Source organism: Mobula hypostoma, chromosome 11 (genome assembly GCF_963921235.1).
Source record: "Mobula hypostoma chromosome 11, sMobHyp1.1, whole genome shotgun sequence".
NCBI lineage: Eukaryota > Metazoa > Chordata > Chondrichthyes > Myliobatiformes > Myliobatidae > Mobula > Mobula hypostoma.
The window spans coordinates 50,439,415-50,463,139 of record NC_086107.1 but is presented as its reverse complement, the minus strand read 5'-3'; positions in this window follow the sequence as shown (position 1 = coordinate 50,463,139).

Genomic DNA, 23,725 nt, shown 5'->3' with positions numbered 1-23,725 from the left:
AAGACACAGGCCATTTGGCCCATTATGGCTGATCCATATTTCCTCTCTGTCCCAATCTCCTGCCTTCTCCCTGTATAAATACCTCCCCTGACTAATCAAGAATCTATCATGCTTTGCCTTAAATATACCTAATGACTTGGGTTTCACAGCTGCCTGTGGCTACAAATTCCACAGATTGACCACTCTTTGGCGAAAGATAATCCTCCTCATCTCTATTCTCAAAGGACGCCCCTCTATTCTGAGGCTGTATCTTGTGGTCTCAGACTTCTCCCACCATCCTCTCCACAATCCACTTTATCAAGGCCTTTCAACATTTGATAGGTCTCAATGAGGTCAGCCCTAATTCTGTTGATGGCCAGGACTATATTCTCCATCTGTATTAGGATGCTGAGCCACAATGCCCAATTGTTCAGGAAGAGAGAGGGGAAGTATATCAATCATTGCCATGTGACATGTATGGAGGGTACAGTGTTATCTCTCTTGCTGCGCAAGTTTGCTTCAGCGACTGCCAATACAGCTTCCACAATAACTTCTCTCTCCTATTCTGTGCCATTTCTCATAGTCCTTAGCCTGGCTTCATTTATACAATGTCTGCCAGCATGTACTACTTTAAGAAAATCATAATAGCTTTAAGCAGCTTTAACAGAGACAATTCGTATAGTCTCATTGCAGTTGTGTTCCCTCATTCCCTCATTTGTTGTGACGATATTGGATTTGCTGACCGCAAGGGTCTAAACTCTCAGCCTAAACATAGACCTTAAGCCCTATTGGGTATAAATAGCCACGAGTACTCTCACCAAAGGGAGGTTATACTGTAACTACCCAATCTTCAAAGACTATCTTACTTCACTGGTTATTCCTTATGGCGATTTTAGCTGGCAATAACCTCTATTTAGGAGGCTTTCGATATCCGCAGGGTGCAGCCTGGAAGGCAAGTGCGCCTTCAGCATTTGAATTTTCGTGGCTCTGGAGACGGGCTGATTCAAGGCTAGTGCCACTGCCTGATGCATTGTGGGAGAACAAGGAATGTTGGAAGCAGTGGGCTGGCTGCTGCCTGTTGGCTGTGTGCCCAGAGACCCGAGTTCTGTGAGTACAATGCTTGGAAAAAGCGATGCTACAGACTTTTAAAACCATAAATCAGTGAGTTGTTTGTTATGTCTCCCTCTCTCTATGAAACGGGGACACCTTATTTTCCCTTATTGGGGAGAGAGAGCTTGTGGTATGTCAAATACTGGGTGAACAAGTAGTCTTTGGGATGTCTATTGATGCTTTGCTGCATGCTTGAGTACTCGGTGGGGGGGGGCGCCAATGCTTTTTTCCTGGTGTGGAGGGGGCCATGAAAAAAGAAATTTGAAAAAATGAAAGAAGTATTTCATTTCTCTGATATTAAATCTACCTATTGAAACCTATTTGATTGGTGGGTCCCACCTCCCTATCAAGTAGAAGATACTTACAGTAACAAAGTAGTTTAAAACACAGTTCATTTATTTTCAGTAATACTTGTTTAATTCCAAATAACATTCTTAAAACACATTAAAAACTCAGAGGATTTCTATCTTAAACATTTCAAAATTACAAGTCATTTCTAGAACACAAACCATTTCTTATAAACAAAGGATTAAAGACAAAGCACAAACATTTCTAAGCCACAAAGTATTTCTAAAACAGAGGTGCAATTCCAATAAACTAAAAAGACATACCAACAAGTTGCAGGTGAATGAATCATCCATCGCAGAAACCAAAGCTAGGGAAATGGATTCTAGGTCACCCCATGTTTCTTCCACATTTCTTGATGCTCCTTATCCTATTCTTAATAAGCTTGAATTGCTGTCTATATTTATACTGTTTATCTACCACTTGTGACTTCACACAGATGAGATATTTCCTCAGATACCCTTTTAACACAAATGGATTAAAAGCTTAATTGGAGACATAGAACTCAGCTTGATGTTCACAGATCACAACTAATGTAGTAAAGGTGCATAGAACTCCCAACTATAAGCATATCAGTAATTTGATATGCTAAGTGATATTATCCATCTGACCTACAAGCTTCCTTGAACTAAGCAACTTAGAGTCAACTTGTCTGTTTGTAACAATCCAACTTAAACAACCTATTGTTTTGTATTGCATTTCTAGCAGCAATAAAGCAAGAGTAGTGAGCTACTACAGATAGAACACCTGTGCTACAAGCAGAGCTCGTTGCAAAACTATTCTATAGACAGTTTTTTTTAAACCTCAAACTGATTACTACTTTCCACTGCACCACACACAAAATGCTGGAGGAACTTAGCTGGCCAGATGGCATTTATGGAAAAGAGTAAACAGTCAACATTTCGGGCCGAGACCCTTCATCAGGACTGGAAAAAAAATGAGAAGTCAGAATAAGAGGGTGGAGGGGTGGTGAGAAGAATGAAGTACAAGGTGACAGGTGATACTCTACTGCTACTTTTCACTTACATTTTGAGAACTGAAGTCTAACTCTTCTTTTATGACAAGAAATTAAACGACTATTTGTTCGAAGTTTACTTACATCTGTTTTTGATCTCACCATTGCAATTGCTGTGTTTAGAAAGCCAAGATTAGCCAACCACCAAGGGGCCCACTGGCCAAGGAGTGAATATGCATCACAGCGCCTTGATGCCAGTGGATGGCTCCATCGTCTGAGCTTTTGTAAATTGAATGTAACATGCTCTCGTTGCCAGGTCTTATCTGACAAAAGTAGTTCAGGGTGGGTAGGCCAGAACATTGTTCTGAAGAGTAACTGCTGAGGTGACTGCCTCCAATGCTTGCAACCATACCCCTTTGCATGAGGTTTGAAATAAGCCACTGGAGCTCCTCTCCCAAAATAACATTGATTTCACCAGAAGTGATGAAATGTTTAGTCAAAAAAGCTCTTTTGAGCAACAATTCACCTCTAGAACTTAACTCTTTCATCCGTGCTTTGCCCGTAAGGAGGACAGGGGTCAAACATTCTCACAGAATCCAGAAGAAAGCTTCTAAAATGTACTATGAACCATAAAGTTCATAGTTGTCAACACCTTCCATCACACTACTGATGATTAAGAGAAGAGGTAGAAGGGGCTTTGACAGCCTAGATCAAACTTGTGCTATTTGCGGAATAGGAATATCTTGGCAATTTTCTAGGTTGTTGGCTTTATTCCAGTGTTTTCTTATACAAATAAAAATACAAATTCTTAACCCTGGGCTAGAACCAAAATAAGCATGAGATCAGGTAGATGTTGTGGAAAAAGCAGAAGCTATAATGGCTCACAAAGCCCCTTTAGCAACTAAGTACTAGCTCTGAAATATCATTGGCTTTCAATAAATGACATCAATAGCAGCCCTTTTTTGAATGAAGCCCAAGATCAATGGCTTCTCTCAAAATTCTTCTGTCTTGAAATTTATCTTAATTATACTGGAATCAGGAAGGGATTTACTGAAGTGTGGAAATTACATAGTTATTGAAGGTGGTAATCTCAGGATTGCTACCTGTGCCACGTGCCAGTGAGGGTAAGAATAGGATGCCCTAGTGGATGAACACGTGGCTGAGGAACTGGTGTAGGGAGCAGGGTTTCAGATTTCAGGATCACTGGGACCTCTTCTGGGGCAGGTGGAACCTGTACAAGAGAAACAGGTTACACCTGAACTACAAAGGGACCAATATCCTTGCAGGGAGGTTTGTTAGTGCTTTTGGGGAGGGTTTAAACTAGATTTGCGGAGGATGGGAACCAGAGTGCCAGAGCAGATAGTGGAGTGGGGGTGAAAATAAATGATGTTAAAAGTTCATGCAAAGCCACAAATAGAAGGGTTGTGAGTGGTGGTAATAATCTTCTGAAGTGTGTCTGTTTCAATGCGAGGAGTATTGTGGGGAAGGCTGATGAGCTGAGGGCGTGGCTTGACACATGGAATTACGACATTTTAGCCATTAGTGAAAGTTGGCTGCAGGAGGGGCAGGACTGGCAGCTTAGTGTTCCAGGGTTCTGATGTTTCAGACGTGATAGAGGCAGAGGAATGAAGGGTGGGGTGGGGGTTGGCATTGCTAGTCAGGGAGAATGTTACAGCAGTGCTCAGGCAGGACAGATTAGAGGGCTTGTCTACCAAGGCCATATGGGTGGAGCTGAGAAACAGGAAAGGTATGACCACATTAATGGGGTTGTATTATAGACCACCCAATAGTCAGCGAGAATTGGAGGAGCAAACCTGCAGAGAGATAGCAGACAACTGCAGGAAACATGAAGTTGTGATAGTAGGGGATTTTAATTTTCCACATATTGTTTGGGATTCCCATACTGTTAAAGGTCTAGACAGGTTAGAGTTTGTAAAATGTGTTCAGAAAAGTGTTGTAAATCAATATATTGAGGTACCAACTAGAGAGGATGCAATATTAGATCTCCTATTAGGAAACGAGTCAGGACAGCTGACGGAAGTGTGTGTAGGGAAACACTTTGGTTCCAGTGATCATAACACCATTAGTTTCAACTTGATCATGGATAAAGATAGATCTGGTGCTCGGGTTGAGTTTCTAAACTGGAAAAAAGCCAAATTTGAAGAAATGAGAAAGGATCTAAAAAGTATGGATTGGGACAGGCAAGGATGTGATTGGTAAGTGGGAGGCCTGCAAAAGAGAAATTTTCAGAGTGCAGAGCTTGTATGTTCCTGTCAGGATTAAAGACAAAGTGAGTAAGAATAAGGAACCTTGGTTCCCGAGGGATATTGGAACTCTGATAAAGAAGAAGAGAGGGATATATAACATGTATAGGAAACGGGGAGCAAATAAGGTGCTTGAGGAATATAAAAAGTGCAAAAAAATACTTAAGAAAGACACCAGGAGGGCTAAAAGAAGACATGAGGTCGCTTTGGCAGTCAAGGTGAAGGATAATCCAAAGAGCTTCTACAGGTATATTAAGAGCAAAAGGATAGTAAGGGATAAAATTGGTCCTCTTGAAGATCAGAGTGGTTGGCTATGTATGGAACCAAAAGAAATGGGGGAGATCTTAAATAGGTTTTTTGCATCTGTATTTACTAAGGTAACTGGCATAGAGTCAATGGAAGTAAGGCAACCAAGTAGTGAGGTCAAGGAACCTATACAGATTGAAGAGGAGGAGGTGCTTGCTATCTTGAGGCAAATCAGAGTAGATAAATCCTCAGGACCCGACAGGGTATTCCCTCGGACCTTGAAGGAGAGTAGTGTTGAAATTGCAGGGGCCCTGGCAGATATATTTAAAATGTTGGTATCCATGGGTGAAGTGCCGGAGGATTGGAGGATAGCTCATGTTGTTCCATTGTTTAAAAAAGGCTCAATAAGTAATCCGGGAAATTATAGGCTGGTAAATTTGACATCAGTAGTAGGTAAATTATTAGAAAGAGTACTAAAATATGGGATCTACAAGTATTTGGATAGACAGGGACTTATTAGGGAGAGTCAACATGCCTTTGTGCGTGGTAGGTCATACTTAACAAATCTATTAGACTTTTCCGAGGATGTTACCAGGAGATTGGATGTAGGGAAAGGCAGTGGATGTTGTCTATATGGACTTCAGTAAGACCTTTGACAAGGTTCCACATGAGAGGTTAGTTAGGAAGATTCAGTCGTTAGGTATACATGGTGAGGTAGTAAATTGGATTAGACATTGGCTCAATGGGAGAAGCCAGAGAGTGGTAGTAGAGAACTGCTTCTCCGAGTGGAGGCCTGTGACTAGTGGTGTGCCACAGGGATCAGTGCTGGGTCCATTGTTATTTGTCATCTATATCAATGATCTGGATGATAATATGGTAAATTGGACCAGCAAATTTGCTGATGATACAAAGATTGGCGGTGTAGTAGACAGTGAGGAAGATTTTCAGAGCCTGCAGAGGGACTTGGACCAGCTGGAAAAATGGGCTGAAAAATGGCAGATGGAGTTTAATACAGACAAGTGTGAGGTATTGCACTTTGGAAGGACAAACCAAGGTAGAACATACAGGGTAAATGGTAGGGCACTGAGGAGTGCAGTAGAACAGAGGGATCTGGGAACACAGATACAAAATTCCCTAAAAGTGGTGTCACAGGTAGATAGGGTCGTAAAGAGAGCTTTGGGTACATTGGCCTTATAAATTAAAGTATTGATTATAGGAGTTGAAATGTTATGGTGAGGTTGTATAAGACATTGGTGAGGCTGAATTTGGAGTATTGTGTGCAGTTTTGGTCACCTAATTACAGGAAGGATATTAATAAGGTTGAAATAGTGCAGAGAAGGTTTACAAGGATGTTGCCGTCACTTAAGAAACTGAGTTACAGAGAAAGGTTGAATAGGTTAGGACTTTATTCCCTGGAGCGTAGAAGAATGAGGGGAGATTTGATAGAGCTATATAAAATTAGGATGGGTATAGATAGAGTGAATGCAAGCAGGCTTTTTCCACTGAGCCGAGGGGAGAAAAAAACAAGAGGACATGGGTTAAGGGTGAAGGGGAACATTAGTGGGGGCTTCTTCACATAGAGAGTGGTGGAAGTGTGGAATGAGCTGCCAGATGAAGTGGTAAATGCGGGCTCACTTTTAACATTTAAGAAAAATTTGGACAGGTACATGGAGGAGAGGTGTATGGAGGGATATGGTCCAGGTGCGGGTCAGTGGGACTAGGCAGAAAAATGGTACGGCACAGCCAAGAAGGGCCAAAAGGCCTTTTTCTGTGCTGTAATGTTTCTATGGTTTCTATCTTCCTCATTAACAAAGATTGCAAAATAATTTGCCCACAACTTGAAAGTAGTAACATTATGGTTGGGCCAGGTCACTTGGCAGCTTTCACAGACCATGTTATAGTAAGTAGCAATGTGTGTAACATGGCACATAAGATTGTTTTCTGATCCTGTGCATCTTTATTGTCCTCATGCCAGGATTGAATGGCATGAATGAAGTAGAGATCAAAGGAACTCCTTCAGTCTCCCTCCACATATTCTGGATTTTTAGAATTAAACAAGAATGATTAGCAATTCACAACAGTTGAAAATATGAAATTCACTATGTCCTGGAGACACCCCAAAAGGGAAGATAAATTAGTGAAGAGAGAGAGCTAACTGAGTCTTACATTGATATGATGGAATGAGTGAGAGGTGGCTTGGTGAGAGATAACACATATCAAAAATACTAGTCCTGACACATTGAATACACACTAATCTGTTTAGCAAGAGAGCCATTTTATGACACATGCATCTGGCCCTGACACATCTAGGAAACAAGGATATCAGAATGCCGTTTCTAGATTTCAATTCGGCATCCAAAACTATTGTCTAACAGACCTTGGTCTTGGTCTAATTACACCACTAAACATTGAGGTGTTGGACTTCCTAACTAGCCTCAGATAGTCAGGATGTACAACCTCACCTCCCTCCCCATCATCCTCGGCATGGGTGCTCTCCATGTGCTGAGCCCTTTACTATACATTCTGCTCACACATTACAGCACGGCCAAATGCATGAGTAGTCACGCTGATGAGAAGATCTGCAGATGCTGGAAATCCAAGCAAAATGCACAAAATGCCCGAGGAACTCAGCAGGCCAGGCAGCATCTATGGAAAAGAGTAAACCTTAGTTGAAAGGCTTTTGCTGAAAGTTTTGACTGCTTACTCTTTTCCATTGATGCTGCCTGGCTTGCTGAGTTCCTCCAGCATTTTGTGTGTGTAAGTTATCACATTGTCAAGTTTGCCGATGACATAACAGTGGTGGGGCTCATCACCAACAATGACGAGATGGCCTACTAAGAGGAGGTGGAAGAGCTCAAGGCCTGGCGCCAGGAAAATAACATCTTCCTCAATATTTTTATTAGTTTCTACATAGAAGAATACAGAGTACAAGAAAGTATATATGGAAGGTCATAAAAGATTTAAAAAAACTACTATTTACATTATATCTATTCATAATAACAATCTCATTACCCCATATTCATGTAGGTTAGTCAATAGTTATATTGAAATATACTAATTTATTACAAAAAAAAGTCTAACCCCTACCAAGACCAAAGCTGTTTATTAAAGAGAAAGAATGGTAAAATATCTTCTCGTATAATAAAAATTAGTAATAGCCAACATCTGAATTTAAACAACAAATTGAGGGTTTTGAAAGTTTTGAAAATAATTCAGAAAGGCTCCCCACAATGTTTGAAAGTCTTGACGAGATTCAGAAATTGAACAATGAACCTTCTGTAAATCTAAGCATGACATAACATCGCACAACCACTGAGCATGAGTAGGAGGAAAAGCATCTTTCCGTTTAAACAAAAGTGCCTTCCGAGCTATAAGAGAGCTAAAGGCCAAAATACGTAAATCAGATGTCTTCTGCTTGATACCTTGTCCTGCAACAATACCGAACAGGGCCGTCAGAGGATTAGGCTTAAAATTGACTTTGAAAAGTAAAGAAAAAGTTTGAAAAGCTTCCTTCCAATATTTTTCAAGACACGGACAAGTCCAAAACATATGAATTATTGAAGCTTCTCCATTATTACATCTGTCACAGTCAGGAGATATATCCGAATAAAAATGTGATAGCTTATCTTTAATCACATGGACTCTACGTACCACCTTAAATTATGCGAAGGAATGACAAGCACATAGCGATGAAGTATTAACCAGTGTAAAAATTTCATTCCACGTTTCCTCAGATATTGATGCCTGTAAATCTTGTTCCCAGAGATTCTTAATTGTCTTGCCTTTAGAATACTTCTTCCTCTTTGGGTGTATATATCCTATGCATTCCAAATTGCTTGCAGAAATTCTAGCCATAGCTGCGCTGCCATCATCCCTGCCAGTGTTCTTTTCCAAGCAATTCTGGCCAGCTCTTCTCTTATGCCTCTGTAATTCCCTGTACTCCAGTGTAATACTGATACATCAGACTTTAGCTTCTCCATCTTCAATTTCAGGGTGAATTTGATCATATTATGATCACTTTCCCCAAGGGTTCTTTTACCTTAAGCTCAATACCAACAAGATAAATGAGATGGTTATCGACTTCAGAAGAACTCGCAACCCTCTTTGCATTGGCAGCACAGCAGTGAAAGCCGCTAGCAGTTTCAAACTCTAGGGAGAGTATCACACACAACCTGTCAAGGTCCCAGAACACATCCTACACAGTCAAGAAAGTTCACTGATGAGCTTTCTGATGAGGCTGGCGAGAGGTGGATTTGCACATCCATACCCATGACATTCCGACAAGCTGCATGATTGCTTGGTACAGAAACTACACTGCGACAGACAGGAAGACACTTCAATGGGTAGTCAAAACTGCCTAACAATTCACTGGCACCAGCCTGCCCACCCCCAACCCCCATCAAGGATATATATGCAAAAAGGTGCCAGAAAAGAGCCGGTAACATCATGAAGGATCCCACCTACTGTGTTTGTGGACTTTTTTTTGCCCCACTCCCATCAGGGAGGAGGCTACGCTGAATCTACAATAGGACTACTAGACTCAAAACCACTGACTTTTCCCCTTTCCCCAAGCAGTCAGGATAATCAATACCTCCTCCCACTAACTCCAACACTATTTTATTATTTCCCATCAATCACCTTATGGACATGCAATCAATCTATGTATATAAGCTATCTTGAGTATTTATATTTTTTATGTTTTTTTATTATTAATGTGTTTTACCATATTTTTTGTGCTGTTTTGTATCCAGAGTAATGATTATTTCATTCTTCTTTACACTTGTATACTGGTAGTGACATTAAACAATCTTGAATCTTCAATCTCTGGTGGCAATTTCACAAGCCACAGACTACTTGGCCTGTTTCTATGGTTCATTCTTTGATGAAACATAATCATGCAACACTGTTAATAAAGAAAAAAAGATTTTAAACAGAGAATTTGGTTAAAAGGGGAAAGGTATGGATGCTGACTTAGGAGGGGTGACTATTCATCAGAAAGTGAGGAATAAAGGGAGCTTTTGAAAGAAGAACAAAAATATTAGTTGAGGAGAAAATCACAGGAAATCAGGTCAAGTAGACTAAAGCCTCAGTCATTAATAACAGATTAAAAGGAAAGTGCGATTCATGAAATCCAGAGTCAGGTAAATGAAAGGTGAAAGGGAGGCCATAAATTTTAAAGAGATTTTGAAAGAGAATTTGAAAAGCAAATCTGAAAAGAAATTTCAAATGTGAGGCTGACACATGCAGGCTCCTCCCAGTCTCCATCCAGTGAACAGGATGCACCTGTCACTTGTTTCTACCTCATCATCTGCAGCCCATTTAAACCCAGCTCTCACCCTCAGTCTTTGTTCACTTACAGTATGTGAACCAGCCAGACCTGACCAGTTGCTCCTAGCCTTCAGTCATCTTATTGTGTTAAATGTCTGTTCCCTCTTGTTTTGTGGCCGCCTCATAGCTTGTTATATTGCAGTTTATTATCAAAGCTATCACTCACTGCTGAATCATCTCTGCTGCTATGTTCCTCTACATCTTCTTTCATAAAAGAGATTGAAAGATATAAATTCTATGCATTGTGAAGTTGTGGAGATCAGTGTAGACTTGGGAGTGTTGGTATTTTTCAGATGGGGAGCAGGACATGGTACAGGACAATGAGTTTTATAGCATGCTGTGGGAAAGCTAACAAGAAAGGTTTGGAGGTTAAAAAATGAGTGAATAGACAATTTGGTGATGGTCGAGCAGGAGATGAATTAATACACAAAAGGCAAAGGGACAACACTGTTATAAGTAGAAGTAACAGTACTGTTAAATGTTAATACATCATCTACAATTGAACTTGCATTGTCTCATTAAATGAAGCAGCCTTTGCCTGGGCATAATATTCCATTACAGTCTAATCATTACATATAACACTTGCATCTCAAAGGTGTCAGACATTGATCATCTGTAACAGGAGAGAGTCTTGAAGTTGTCGTCATAATCAAGTTTACTATCACTAGTATATGTCATGAAATTTACTGTTTTGCGGCAGCAATACATTGCAATAAATATTAATAAAACTGTAAATTACAATAGGTATATATTAAAAAAATAAATTAAATAAGTAGTGTCAAAATAGAGGTGGAATAATACTGAGGAAGGTTTTTCATGGATTCCTTGTCCATTCAGAAATCTGATGGTGGAGGTGAAGAAGCTATTCCTGAAATGCTAAGAGTGTGTCTTCAGGTTCCAATACTGCGTTCTTTGTAGTAGCAACAAGAAAAGGGCATGTCCTGGGTAATGGGGGTCCTTAATAATGGTTGCTGCCTTTTTGAGGCAATGGATTTTGAAAGACTCCTGGATGCTGGGGAGGCCAGTGCCCATGATAGAGCTTGTTATGATATGTAACTCTAAAACATAAAACTAATCGAAAGAAGAGCATGGAGCCGAGAATAACGTGTACTGATGACATGGTGGCATAATGCTGTATGCCATTCACTTAGTTTTACATGTAATCTACAATGCATTATGTAAGCAACAAATATTGCTTAATAAAACAACGTATTTACAATAATACTCAAATATTAATGAAATATTAAATAACTCAGCCCTCTTCCCTGCTTAGCTATAAACTCCAGCTCAATATAGAATAAATCTCAACTCAAATCTGTAACGTATAGCTCTTTAGACATTGTATATAGTAAAATTTAAATTGCTCTGTTCAGGTCTAAAGATTTAATCACTGTGGAGGTTTCCTTATTCTTGTGAGATAGCATCTTTTCTGACAAGGGGGTAAGTATACAACACAGAAGGCTTAATCAGACAATATATTTACAATATTATTCAAGTATTACTGAAATATTAAACACACAACAGAACTTGTTGAGTATCTGCAGCTTTTTCTGATATTGTGCAGTGGCCCCTTCATACAAGGTGATGCAACCCATAAGAATGGTTCTATGGTACATCTGAAGAAGAAAACTTAAGACAAAAATTTATAATTGAAGGAAGGAATAGATTTCAAAGTCTAGAAATAGAATCTGTTGAAGATGATAGCAATCATGTAGAAATGAAATTTAACTCTCTAAAGGATGGCTTGGTAGAATCAGCAAAGTCAGCGATTCCTAAAAAAGAAAAAAGCACAAAGAATAAATGGATGACAGATGAAATCAAAAATCTAATGGAAGAAAGGAGACGGAAGAAAGCAAATCCTGTAGAGTACAAGTCCTTAGATAAAAATTTAAAAGCTTATGTCAAAAAGCCAAAGAAGAATGTGAACCAATAGAAAGAATCCCTATTACTGATCCAAAAGGGTTACCTCAACAAATCAAGAATACCACTGGTAAAAAGCTCCTCTGTTCTTCAGTTGGATGTTTGAAAGCAAAGGACAGTACCATTATCATGGAAAAAAATGAGATTTTGAACAGATGGACTGAGTATGTTCAGGAATTGTTTGAAGACGATTGAGGCGAGAAAACAGAAATTAAGAAAAACATTTAAGGTCCGTGTATTTTAAAATCTGATGTTCGTAATACAATAAATAAGATGAAGAAAGGAAAGGCAGCAGGTCCTGATGAATTAGTAATAAAAAAATGATTGCCTTTGAAGATTATGGAATTGAAAAACTTACTGATTTAATCAATGACAGTTATGAGATTGGAATAATACCAGAAGAGAAGAAAAAAATCAGTATTTATCACTCTTCCTATGAAAGCTGGAGCAATAGAATGTGAATTACATAGGACCATAAGTTTAATGAGTCATATCACCAAGATACTTCTAAGAATTTTGACGACAAGAGCTAAAAGTAAGTTACAATCTGAAATAGGCAAAAAACAATGTGGTTTTGTGAAAGACAAAGGTACAAGAAATGCAATATTGAAGTTAAGGATACTATCAGAATGAGCTATTCAAGTGCAAAAAGATTTGTTTGTTTGTTTTATCGACTACACAAAAGCATTTGTTAAAGTGAAGCACAGTAAGTTATTTGAAATATTTAGAAAATTCTCGATCTAGACTAGAAAGGCCTCCACCTAATCAGAAATCTGTACCGGGAACAAATTGCCACTATAAGAATATATAGAGAAGTGAGTCAGTTTACGAAAATCAAGAGAGGTGTTAGATAAGGGTATGTTTTCTCCCCTGATTTATTTAATGTGTACAGTGAAATAATTATACAAAAAATAAGAGACATCTTGGAAATCAAAGTTGGTGGTGAAAACATCAAGAATTTCAGATATGCAGATGACACTGTTAATTGCTACGGAGGAAGAGCTACAAAACTTAATTAATATAATTGTTGAAGAAAGTGCAAAAATGGGTCTATCTATCAATTGCAAAAAGACAGAATGTATGGTGATATCCAAAAAGAAGGAGAATCCTATCTGCAGGCTGAGAATAAATGGGGAAGACATAAAACAAGTAAAGAACTTTTGCTACTTTGGAAGCTGGGTGACATCAGATGGCAGGTGCGACTTGGACATCAAAGAAGAACAGGGATTGCAAAAGACACCTTTATGAGAATGTAGAGTATGCTGCCCGATACTAACCTAGGCATGACAACCCACCTCAGAGTACTGAAATGTTACGTTTATCCAGTCATGTTATATTGCTCAGAATGTTGGACAATATCTAGTAACATGAGGAAACGAATTGTAGCGGCAGAGATGTGGTTTTTGAGGAGGATGCAAAGAATATCACGGATGAAATGAAGATTTCATTCAAAAAAAAACAAAGATGTCATGAACAGAGCAAACACAAAAAGAGAAATAATGTATGAGATCATGAAAAGGCAACGTAACTTCATTGGACATGTGATTAGGAAAGATGAGTTAGAACGCACGGTAATTATGGGAAAGATTGAAGGGAAGAAAGCAAGAGGAAGACAAAGACAAATGATGATGGAGACAGCAGCCAGAGAACTGGAAATGAATACCAATGAATTGATCCACTTGACCTGAAACAGGAGTGTGTGGGCCATGGCAGTCAAAGCTCAAACTGGGCACGGCACCTGATGATGGTACATATGTAGAAATTTGTGAGTGTATTTGCTAACATACCAATTTCCCTCAAACTGTCAAGAAATATTGCCACTGGCATGACTTTTTTGTATCCCATGATAGATCCTCAGAAGTGTTGACACCCAGGTACTTAAAACCCCTTCCACTTCTAAGCCCTCGTTGTGGACTGGTGAATTTCCCTCAACTTTCCGTTCCTTAGTCTTACTGATGTTGAGTGTAAGGCTATTGCTGTGGCACCACTCAGCCAGCTCCTACACTCCTCGTTATCAGCTGAAATTTTGCCAACAATAGTTGTGTCACTGGCAAATTTAAAAATTCCCTTTGCGCTGTGCATAGCCACACAGTTGTGAGTATAAAGAGGAGAGCAGTGGACTTAATAGGCATCCGAAACAAAGTTAGTAAAATACTTTGCATGCTACTTGAATATAGTAGCATGATGTTTGGGGAATGGAAGAATGGGGAATGGGGAGGTGAAAAAAAAAACTGGAAGGAGAAATCATTGTTCCTGCCATCAGGTTGGAGGCAACCTCAATAGAATTAGAGGCGTTGTTCTCCACCCTGGAAGTGACCTCATTGTGGCAGAAGAGGAGGCCATGGATCAACACTTAGGAAGAGGAATGGGGGTAGGAAATGAAACGTTTGCCCACTGGGAAATTCCGCTTTTTACGGATGGAGCTTGAGATGCTCAACAATGTATGTTGGACCCCACCAACATATAGGAGTCTGCACTGGGAGCACTGGATACAGCAGACAACCCTAGCCTCAGTTGGAAGGACTGCTTGGCATCCTGAATGGGGACAGGGGAAAAGGCGGATGGGCAGTTCTTCTGTTGCTTGCAGGGACGAGTGCCAGGAGGGAGATTAACGGGGAGGGACAAGGGAATTGGTGAGGGGGAAATACCTGCAGAAAGGGGAAAGTGTGTCGAAGGGGTTAATGTAAAGATGTGTCTGGTGGTATCGTCCTATTGAGCGGAGAATGTTGTTTTGAATATGGAAGTTAGATCATAGGGTGCTAGCTAAGGACAAGAGGAACTCTACATCTGTTAAGGTGATGGGAATATGGAATGACTTCCCCATATCACCCATACCTCAGTGAATTCCATGCCTGCCGCAATGCTGAGCTCTTCTTTTGTCACCTCTTTTGTGACTGGGAACAAAATCTCTGAGAGACACTGAAGCTGGTGGGTATAGAAGTATTTATTCAGAAGAACAAGCAGGCATCATACTGTAAACACTCTTAACAAAGGCCTCCTGACCCAATATTACACAACAATTTTATATGCTAAAGATCAAAGGAAACAGCAGGATGATTCTATAGTTACAATGTATCCACAATGCTTCCTTTGAATTACATATACTGTAATTTTCTGACACCTAGCTCTTCACACCAACTTTCCAGACACCCAAAATGAATGTTACTCAGCACAGATTCTGGGCTGTATTCATGCATATACAAACATCTCAGGTCAATGGGATGTATCGTGGTTTGCGATGGACCACTGTCTGCAGCTCCAAGAACACCAGTGTTCTGACTTGCATTTTAAACTCAATCTACAATCCACATTCAGGTCTGAAGACTGGTTGCCGTTGAAATTAATATTTGATATATACCATAACTCCAGAATATACCCCAAGAGCCTCCATTTCCGAGGATATTTTTTTGGCAGTGGATCCCACTGTCACCAACTCTGGTTCCAATGACACTGGACGCCTTCAGACCATGAATTCCAGAGCTTCTGGCTCCAGCCACAAACTTGGGCACCGCCACCTCCAGACTGAGAACTTCCTTGCTGCCGCTAGGACCCTGTGCTCCCCTTCCCCCACCACTCTCCAACCCCAGCTCTCTCAGAACTCCCCATCACCTCTTGGGTTGTCAGAGCCTCCATCTTCCTCTCCCCCTGTCTTTCTTGGACACCCCAACCTCCCGCCTACTCTGAGGCTACCAAATTTCCTCCTCCCATTGATTCCATCTCTAATCCCTGCCATGTCTTCACAATTCCTCCAATCCTCCCATCTGTGAGGCAGAATGTTTTGGGCTCAGCAAGGGCTTTACCTTTGTTCCCCTTCTCCTGCGCCTTAGTGAGTTCTGTGTTCGCCATGTTGCTGAGCTCTTCTTCCATTACCTCTGTCTCCGAGCCCACTTCTTTGGTAAGAATTCCCCATCCTGCACTGATGACTTCTTCTTCTATCTCCAACCATCCTCCTCTTTTTGAGCATCCTGCTCTGGTTTTCTGCTTGCTCTGGATCTTTTCATCTCAAATTGCCAACAAGGCATCAACTCACTCTACCCCAGCACTCCTCTCTCCTTCTTGAGCCTTACCTGCTTTGAATGCACTGCCATCCAGTCTCTCAACTCCAATCCCAACCTTATCATCAAACCCATAGATAGAAGGTACTGTTGTAGTGTGGCAGACTGATCTCTACCTTCCTGAGGCCAGGTAACTACTTTCAAACACTTCCTCTTACTTACCCCTTGAAAAGGCCCCCACTGCAGACCATCAGGCCACTGTCTCCCACACCATCACCAACCTCATCAAATCTGGAGATCTCCCATCCACTGTGACAAAACTCATAGTTCTCTTACCCTACACTGCTCATTTCTACCTCCTACCTAAGATCCACAAACCTGACTGTCAGGGTAGGCCAGTTGCCTCTTTCTCTCCTGCCCCACTAACTCATGCCCACATACATCAACTCCATTCTATCTCCCTTGGTCAGCCTCTTCCCCCTACATACATGGTACTTCACATGATCTGGATCTCCTCAACAGCATTCAATGCCCTGGCTCCATCTGCCTCATTTTCACTATGGATGTCTAGTCGCTGTACACTTCTATCTCCCCTCAAGAAGACCTTAAAGCTCACTGCTTCTTTCTTGATAAAAGAGCCAGCCAGTTCTCTTCCACCACCACCCTCTTCTGTCTGGCAGAACAGGTCCTCACACTTAACAATTTCTCCTTCGGTTCCTCCCACTTTCTCAAGACTCAAGGAATGGTCATGGGCACCCGCACTGCCCTCAGCTATGCCTACATTTTCATTGGTTATACAGAACTGTCCATGTTCCAATGCTTCCCTGGTAATGCTCCCTAACTCTTCCTGCACTACATTGACGACTGATACACACATGATGAGCTCCTCAAATTCATCAACTTTGCCTCCTACTTCCATCCTGTAATCATTTGGTCCAATTCTAATACCTCCCTCCCCTTTCTTGACCTCTTGGTCTCCAGCCATGGAGACAAACTTTCTACCAACATCTTTCATAAACCTACCAATTCTCACAGCTATCTTGACTGTACTTCTTCCCACCCTGTCTCCTGTAAAAAATTTTATTACTTATTTTCAGTTCCTTCATCTCCACCGCATCTGTTCCCAGGCTTTCCTTACCAGGGCATCAGAGATGTTCTCCTTCTTCAAAGAACAGGGTTTCCATTACTCCACCATCGATGCTGCCCTCACCCACATCTCTACTTCCTGGACTTCTGCACTCACCACATCTTCCCGCCACCTTGTCCTCAACTACACCTCGTGAGCCCCTGCATCCAATACATTATTTTCCACAAATTCTGCCATCTTTATCAGGATGCTCCCACCAAATTCATCTTTACTTTCCCCTCACTCTAAGCATTTTGCAGGGATTGCTCCCTGCGTGATTCCCTTATCCATTGGTCCCTCCTCATCAATCTCCCTTCTGGCACATATCTGTGCAAGCAAGGGAAATGCTACACCTTCCTATTCACCTCCTCCTCACCTCCATCCAGGACCCCAAACAGTCCTTCACCTGCAGATCTTTTGGGTCATCTATTGTATCCAGAGCTCCCAATGTGGTCTCCTCTACATTGGTGAGACCTGAAGTAAATTAGAGTCTGCTTTTTCAAGCACCCAGCTCCATCCGCCAAAAAGTGGAACTTCCTGGTGGCCAATCATTTCAATTCCTTTACCATTACCATTCTGACATGTCGATCTATAGATTCCTCTTCTGCCATGATAAGGCCACACTCAGGGTGGAGGAGCAACACCTCATATTCTGTCTAGATAGCTTGCAACTTGATGACATGAACCCTAGTTTCTCCTTCTAGTAATTCTTTTTTCCTTTTCTCCTCCCACTTTCCACTTCTTTCATTCCCTACGGCCTCTCTTGCCTATCGCCTTCCCCTGGTGGCCCTCCTTCTTTCCTTTCTCCCATGGTCCACTATTCCCACCAATCAGGTTCCTTCTTCTCCAGCCCTTTCCCACACATCTGGCTTTGCCTAGCACTTTCTAGATTGTCCACCTTCCTCTTGCCCACGCGCGCCCCCCCCCAACATTTTCATTCTGGCTTCTTCCCCTTTCCTTTCCAGTCTTAATGAAGTGTCTCTGCCAGAAACATTGACTGTTTATTCATTTTCATTGATGCTGCCTGACCTGCTGAGTTCTTCCAGCATTTTATGTGGGTTTCACAGCTCACCTTGCTTTATAGAGCAAATGATCTGGCAAGTGAGTGTTTTATTCTGATTTGAATTGTTGTTTGGAGGGTGGGGGGGGGGTGCAGATGTGGTTGGGTGTTCACCAGTGATCAAAAACTGAATTAGATCAATCAATCAATCATGTGAATACTTTTGTTACAAGAGCAGGTGAAAGGCTGGGTATTCTGCTTCTCTTCAGAAAAAATACAAATACTCAGCAGCCCCAGGTCTACGATGATGTCCACCATTTTACAATGCATCAAATTAAAATAAGCTGAAATCACTCTTTCGAGTTTCTTTTCAAATGTTCTTTCAAAGTCTTTGCAACCTCTGAGGTACAAGTTAAGACTGTGCTGAATATCAGGATCAACGTAATTTTAACAATACTCAAGAAGATCAACCACATCCAGGATAAAGTAGCCCATTTGATTGCCACTCCATCTACCTCCCTAAATATTCATTCTTTCCAGCACCAGAACCCAGCTGGCGCAGTACATATTATCAACTAAAGGCTGTGCAGCGGCTTGGACCACTTTGACAGCACCTTCCAAACCTAAACCCACTAACACCCAGAAGAACAATGGGCTCAGGCATCAGAGAACACTGTTGGCTACTGTTTGTTCCCCAAGTCATGCAATACCTGACTTCAAAAAATATCACTGTTACTTTATTGTTACTCAATTTAATTTCTGGAATTTCAGTATTAGCTGAGAAGCAGTTTAAAAATATATTGTCCAAACATGGGCAAGTTCATCCAGCTCATTGGGTAACATGGACAGCATGGATGAGATGGCCCGAGGTGCCTGTTTCCAATTTGTATTGCTCTTTGAACTTACAACTCTACTGTAGGAGTAATTTCACTAGAAAGGCTACAGAACATTTGAGAGGCATGCAAAGGTAAATAGTAAGAATGCCTATTCTTAGGGATATAGGTGAGGGGAGGTTTAGAGGGAATCAAAAGGGAATGCTTTCCATACAGAGACTGGTTACCAATTATGCCCTCATCCTGATAAATATTTGTGTGATTTGTTAGCTGTCTTTGCTCCAGTAGGTACCATGATTTTCCATGGTCCACCTTGGCCTAAATATGGAGCTTACAATGCAAGGAAAATCAATCTTAAGAAAGTAACGTTTATGACAAGAACCTGATAGACTGATCTCTTAAGAAACATAACATTAGTCACAGAGGCTTGCAACTTTGAAATGTTTGTTCAAAGATACAAAGTACATTTATTATCAAAATATGTAAGCAGTATACAACCCTGAGATTTATCTTCCCATAGACAGCCACAAAACAAAGAAAAACAATGGAACCCATTCAAAGAAAAATATCAACCCACCCCACTCCCCATGACCAAAATAAAAACATTATGCAAACAGCAACAAAAAAAAGTAAAGAACACAGAATATAAAATACAAAATCGAAAGAGTCCAGGCGTATTTCAGTTTAGTTCAGTGGTCATTATCTGCAGGCCGCCCCGATTCAAAATTGCCCAAAATAGCAACTAAAAAAGGAGCAACAAGAAACCAGAAACACATTGTATGTGAACTAGAGTCCAATCCACAAACCACATTGATTAAACCCTGCTCTAGCACCGTCCTCCGACAGCATCGAGTGACAGGGAGAGAGACCATTTGAACGCAAGGGCCTTCCTTTGGGAGCAGTGAGCAAGAGTGAGAGAGAGAGAAGCTATCACACACAGACACCTGTCTCCGGCAGCAGCGAGTGAGAGCCTGGTAGATTGCTCACTTGCTCATCTTCTGCACTCCGCCTCAATGAGTTCAATTTTACTCAGCATTTTAATCAGCATTATTGGTGAGAAATGGAGTCGATCATGGGTTCACAACCTTTCTCTAGGATTCTTGGCCTCCAGGCTACATGCTTCGCCCGAAGCCTCATGGAACCCTCATAGGGGAAGCAAAGCACTAGATCACTCACTCAGCCCAAAAACACACTACCATGTTGTAGATCACAGGCTCCAAAAGTAGTAGAATCACATTTGACAGAAAAAGATGACATAAAAGAAGTGAAATGAGTAGCTATGTGAACTATCTGAAAAATGTCACTCTTGGTAGTGTTGTTCACAGCTGCCATCTTCTTCTGGAAGGAAATCATACTGATATTAAATTCACATGCAGGTTATGTAACAACTCCAATCAGATTCTCATTGTCCTGTTGTGCACTTAATTAATTTAATTAAATAGACAACTAGTTTTCGGTTTAACATGATTTAATTTGGTTAAAGGCTTATAAATATTATCTGCGGCTTTTTTGAATTGTTATTTGAAGCTTTGTAAATTTTATAATGTGTGTTAACATTGTCTGCGTTTTGTTAACAATCTGTAGGTGGTTGTTAACACTAAAAGGATTTTCTAGTGGTATCATAGGTTTATTAAATTTTCAGTCTTCGTTAAAACCAGCATACTTCAGAGTTCGTTTCCACGAAGCAGGATTCAATGGCACTATCTAAAATTTAATAAATTTGTTCTGGATTTGCTTGCATTTTCTGAGTTAATTACTTCTATTTGAGACCTGTTAACCCTTTCTGGGTTTGGTAGCTCTCAGGTAGTTTTACGGTAGTATTTAGTTGGTTTATGCTAATCAAATTCATTTATACTAGAAGATTTCTTTTGATGTTCAGCTTTGTAAATTGTGTCTGAAATTGTAAATTCCAACCTTAATGTAGCAGTACCCAAAAGTATGCTTGTGGAATGGATCAATTGACCCAAAGAGCAGCAATCACAGAGGTAGCTGCTGATGTTTGCCTTTGGTTCCGGCTGGTAGGTGGCTAGATTGGTGGAGTTCCGGATAGGTTGTCTGGCTTCCTGATGGTAGCTTGCAGTGGGAGACTACTCCTTTTAACAGTGTGGATTGTATCAAAATATTTTGGTACACATGTATTATTGAATGGTGAGTGGTCTCAGCACCATAAAGTCAGCAGGTAGGCATTGGTGGGATGGGGACAGGGACTGGGTTTGGGAAGTTGACTGAGTTGATCCAGAATGTAGGCAGGGGGACTGCTGTAAAAAAATTATGGGGTGAAATTAGATTGCAATTTTTACACCATTTTAAAGAAAATGTGAATTATTAGTTTAGTTGGTATGTACAGACTCTATTAAATCAATTTTAAGTTTGTGGTGTTGATTCTATAACAGCTTAGCTCCATGTAGAACATTGGATTTGGACAAATATAGGCCACAAATCATTATTTGAAACTGTTGTGTTCACTACTGATGAATTTCGAAGTCAGGAGACAGAACAAAGCTGGAACATGAAATAAAACTTTATTCATTTAAAAACATGCAAGTACAAAATCTCAGAACTTCACAGTACATACCAAAGCATGACCATTTAAATGGTGTACCCAAGAACATTTGAGACATTGATAGGAACAATCACCAATCAGTGAAAGTCAGCCTGGGATTGGTTGTCAGCTGTCCAATAGGTGTTGGCTGTTTTGTCTCAAAGTAACACCTCCCTTTCGAAGATAATTACCTGTAGGATTCGAGTCAAGGGTTGATTTGGATTGGAATGACTAATGCTGGCAATCAGTCCTTCTTTGTGGTTGCAGCAGTGGTGGCACCAGGGATTTTTTCTTGCTGGTGCTACAATGGGGCTGCATTATTCAGTGATGGTGCTGAGGGATGTACTGTATGGTAATATGTATTCACAAGGCCAGACGCGTGGCATTCAAAAGTCAGTTTCAAGCATTATGTGCCTACTATAATTGCCTCTGTTGATTCACAAGCAACAGCAATTGATAGATATAATATAGAAGTGAACTGTGACAGTGTCAACAGCATCGGAGACAACCTGGGCTACACAGAGCATAAACAAACAAACCAACAGAGCATCCGACCCACAGTGCACAACGTGAATCACGCACCAATCCCGCAATCAGCATCAAATGCGTGCTTTTCAACTGAAAAACACAACACTAACCCACAATCTATGTTCCGTGCCTATTCTGGTATCTGTCCCCCACTTTTCCTTCGCTACATCGACGACTGCATTGGCGCTGCTTCCTGCACGCATGCAGAACTCGTTGACTTTATTAACTTTGCCTCCAACTTTCACCCTGCCCTCAAGTTTACCTGGTCCATTTCCGACACCTCCCTCCCCTTTCTAGATCTTTCTGTCTCTGTCTCTGGAGACAGCTTATCCACTGATGTCTACTATAAGCCTACTGACTCTCACAGCTATCTGGACTATTCCTCTTCTCACCCTGTCTCTTGCAAAAATGCCATCCCCTTCTCACAATTCCTCCGTCTCCGCCGCATCTGCTCTCAGGATGAGGCTTTTCATTCTAGGACGAGGGAGATGTCTTCCTTTTTTAAAGAAAGGGGCTTCCCTTCCTCCACTATCAACTCTGCTCTTAAACGCATCTCCCCCATTTCACGTACATCTGCTCTCACTCCATCCTCCCACCACCCCACTAGGAATAGGGTTCCCCTGGTCCTCACCTACCACCCCACCAGCCTCCGGGTCCAACATATTATTCTCCGTAACTTCCGCCACCTCCAACGGGATCCCACCACTATGCATATCTTTCCCTCCCCCCCTCTCTCTGCATTCCGCAGGGATCGCTCCCTACACAACTCCCTTGTCCATTCGTCCCCCCCATCCCTCCCCACTGATCTCCCTCCTGGCACTTATCCGTGTAAGCGGAACAAGTGCTACACATGCCCTTACACTTCCTCCCTTACCACTATTCAGGGCCCCAAACAGTCCTTCCAGGTGAGGCATCACTTCACCTGTGAGTCGACTGGGGTGATATACTGCGTCCGGTGCTCCCGATGTGGCCTTTTATATATTGGTGAGACCCGACGCAGACTGGGAGACCGCTTCGCTGAACATCTACGCTCTGTCCGCCAGAGAAAGCAGGATCTCCCAGTGGCCACACATTTTAATTCCACATCCCATTCCCATTCTGACATGTCTATCCACGGCCTCCTCTACTGTAAAGATGAAGCCACACTCAGGTTGGAGGAACAACACCTTATATTCCGTATGGGTAGCCTCCAACCTGATGGCATGAACATTGACTTCTCTAACTTCCGGTAGGCCCCACCTCCCCCTCGTACCCCATCTGTTACTCTTTTTTATGCACACATTCTTTCTCTCACTCTCCTTTTTCTCCCTCTGTCCCTCTGAATATACCTCTTGCCCATCCTCTGGGTCACCCCCCCCTCCGTCTTTCTTCCCGGACCTCCTGTCCCATGATCCTCTCGTATCCCCTTCTGCCTATCACCTGTCCAGCTCTCGGCTCCATCCCTCCCCCTCCTGTCTTCTCCTATCATTTTGGATCTCCCCCTCCCCCTCCAGCTTTCAAATCCCTTACTCACTCTTCCTTCAGTTAGTCCTGACGAAGGGTCTCGGCCTGAAA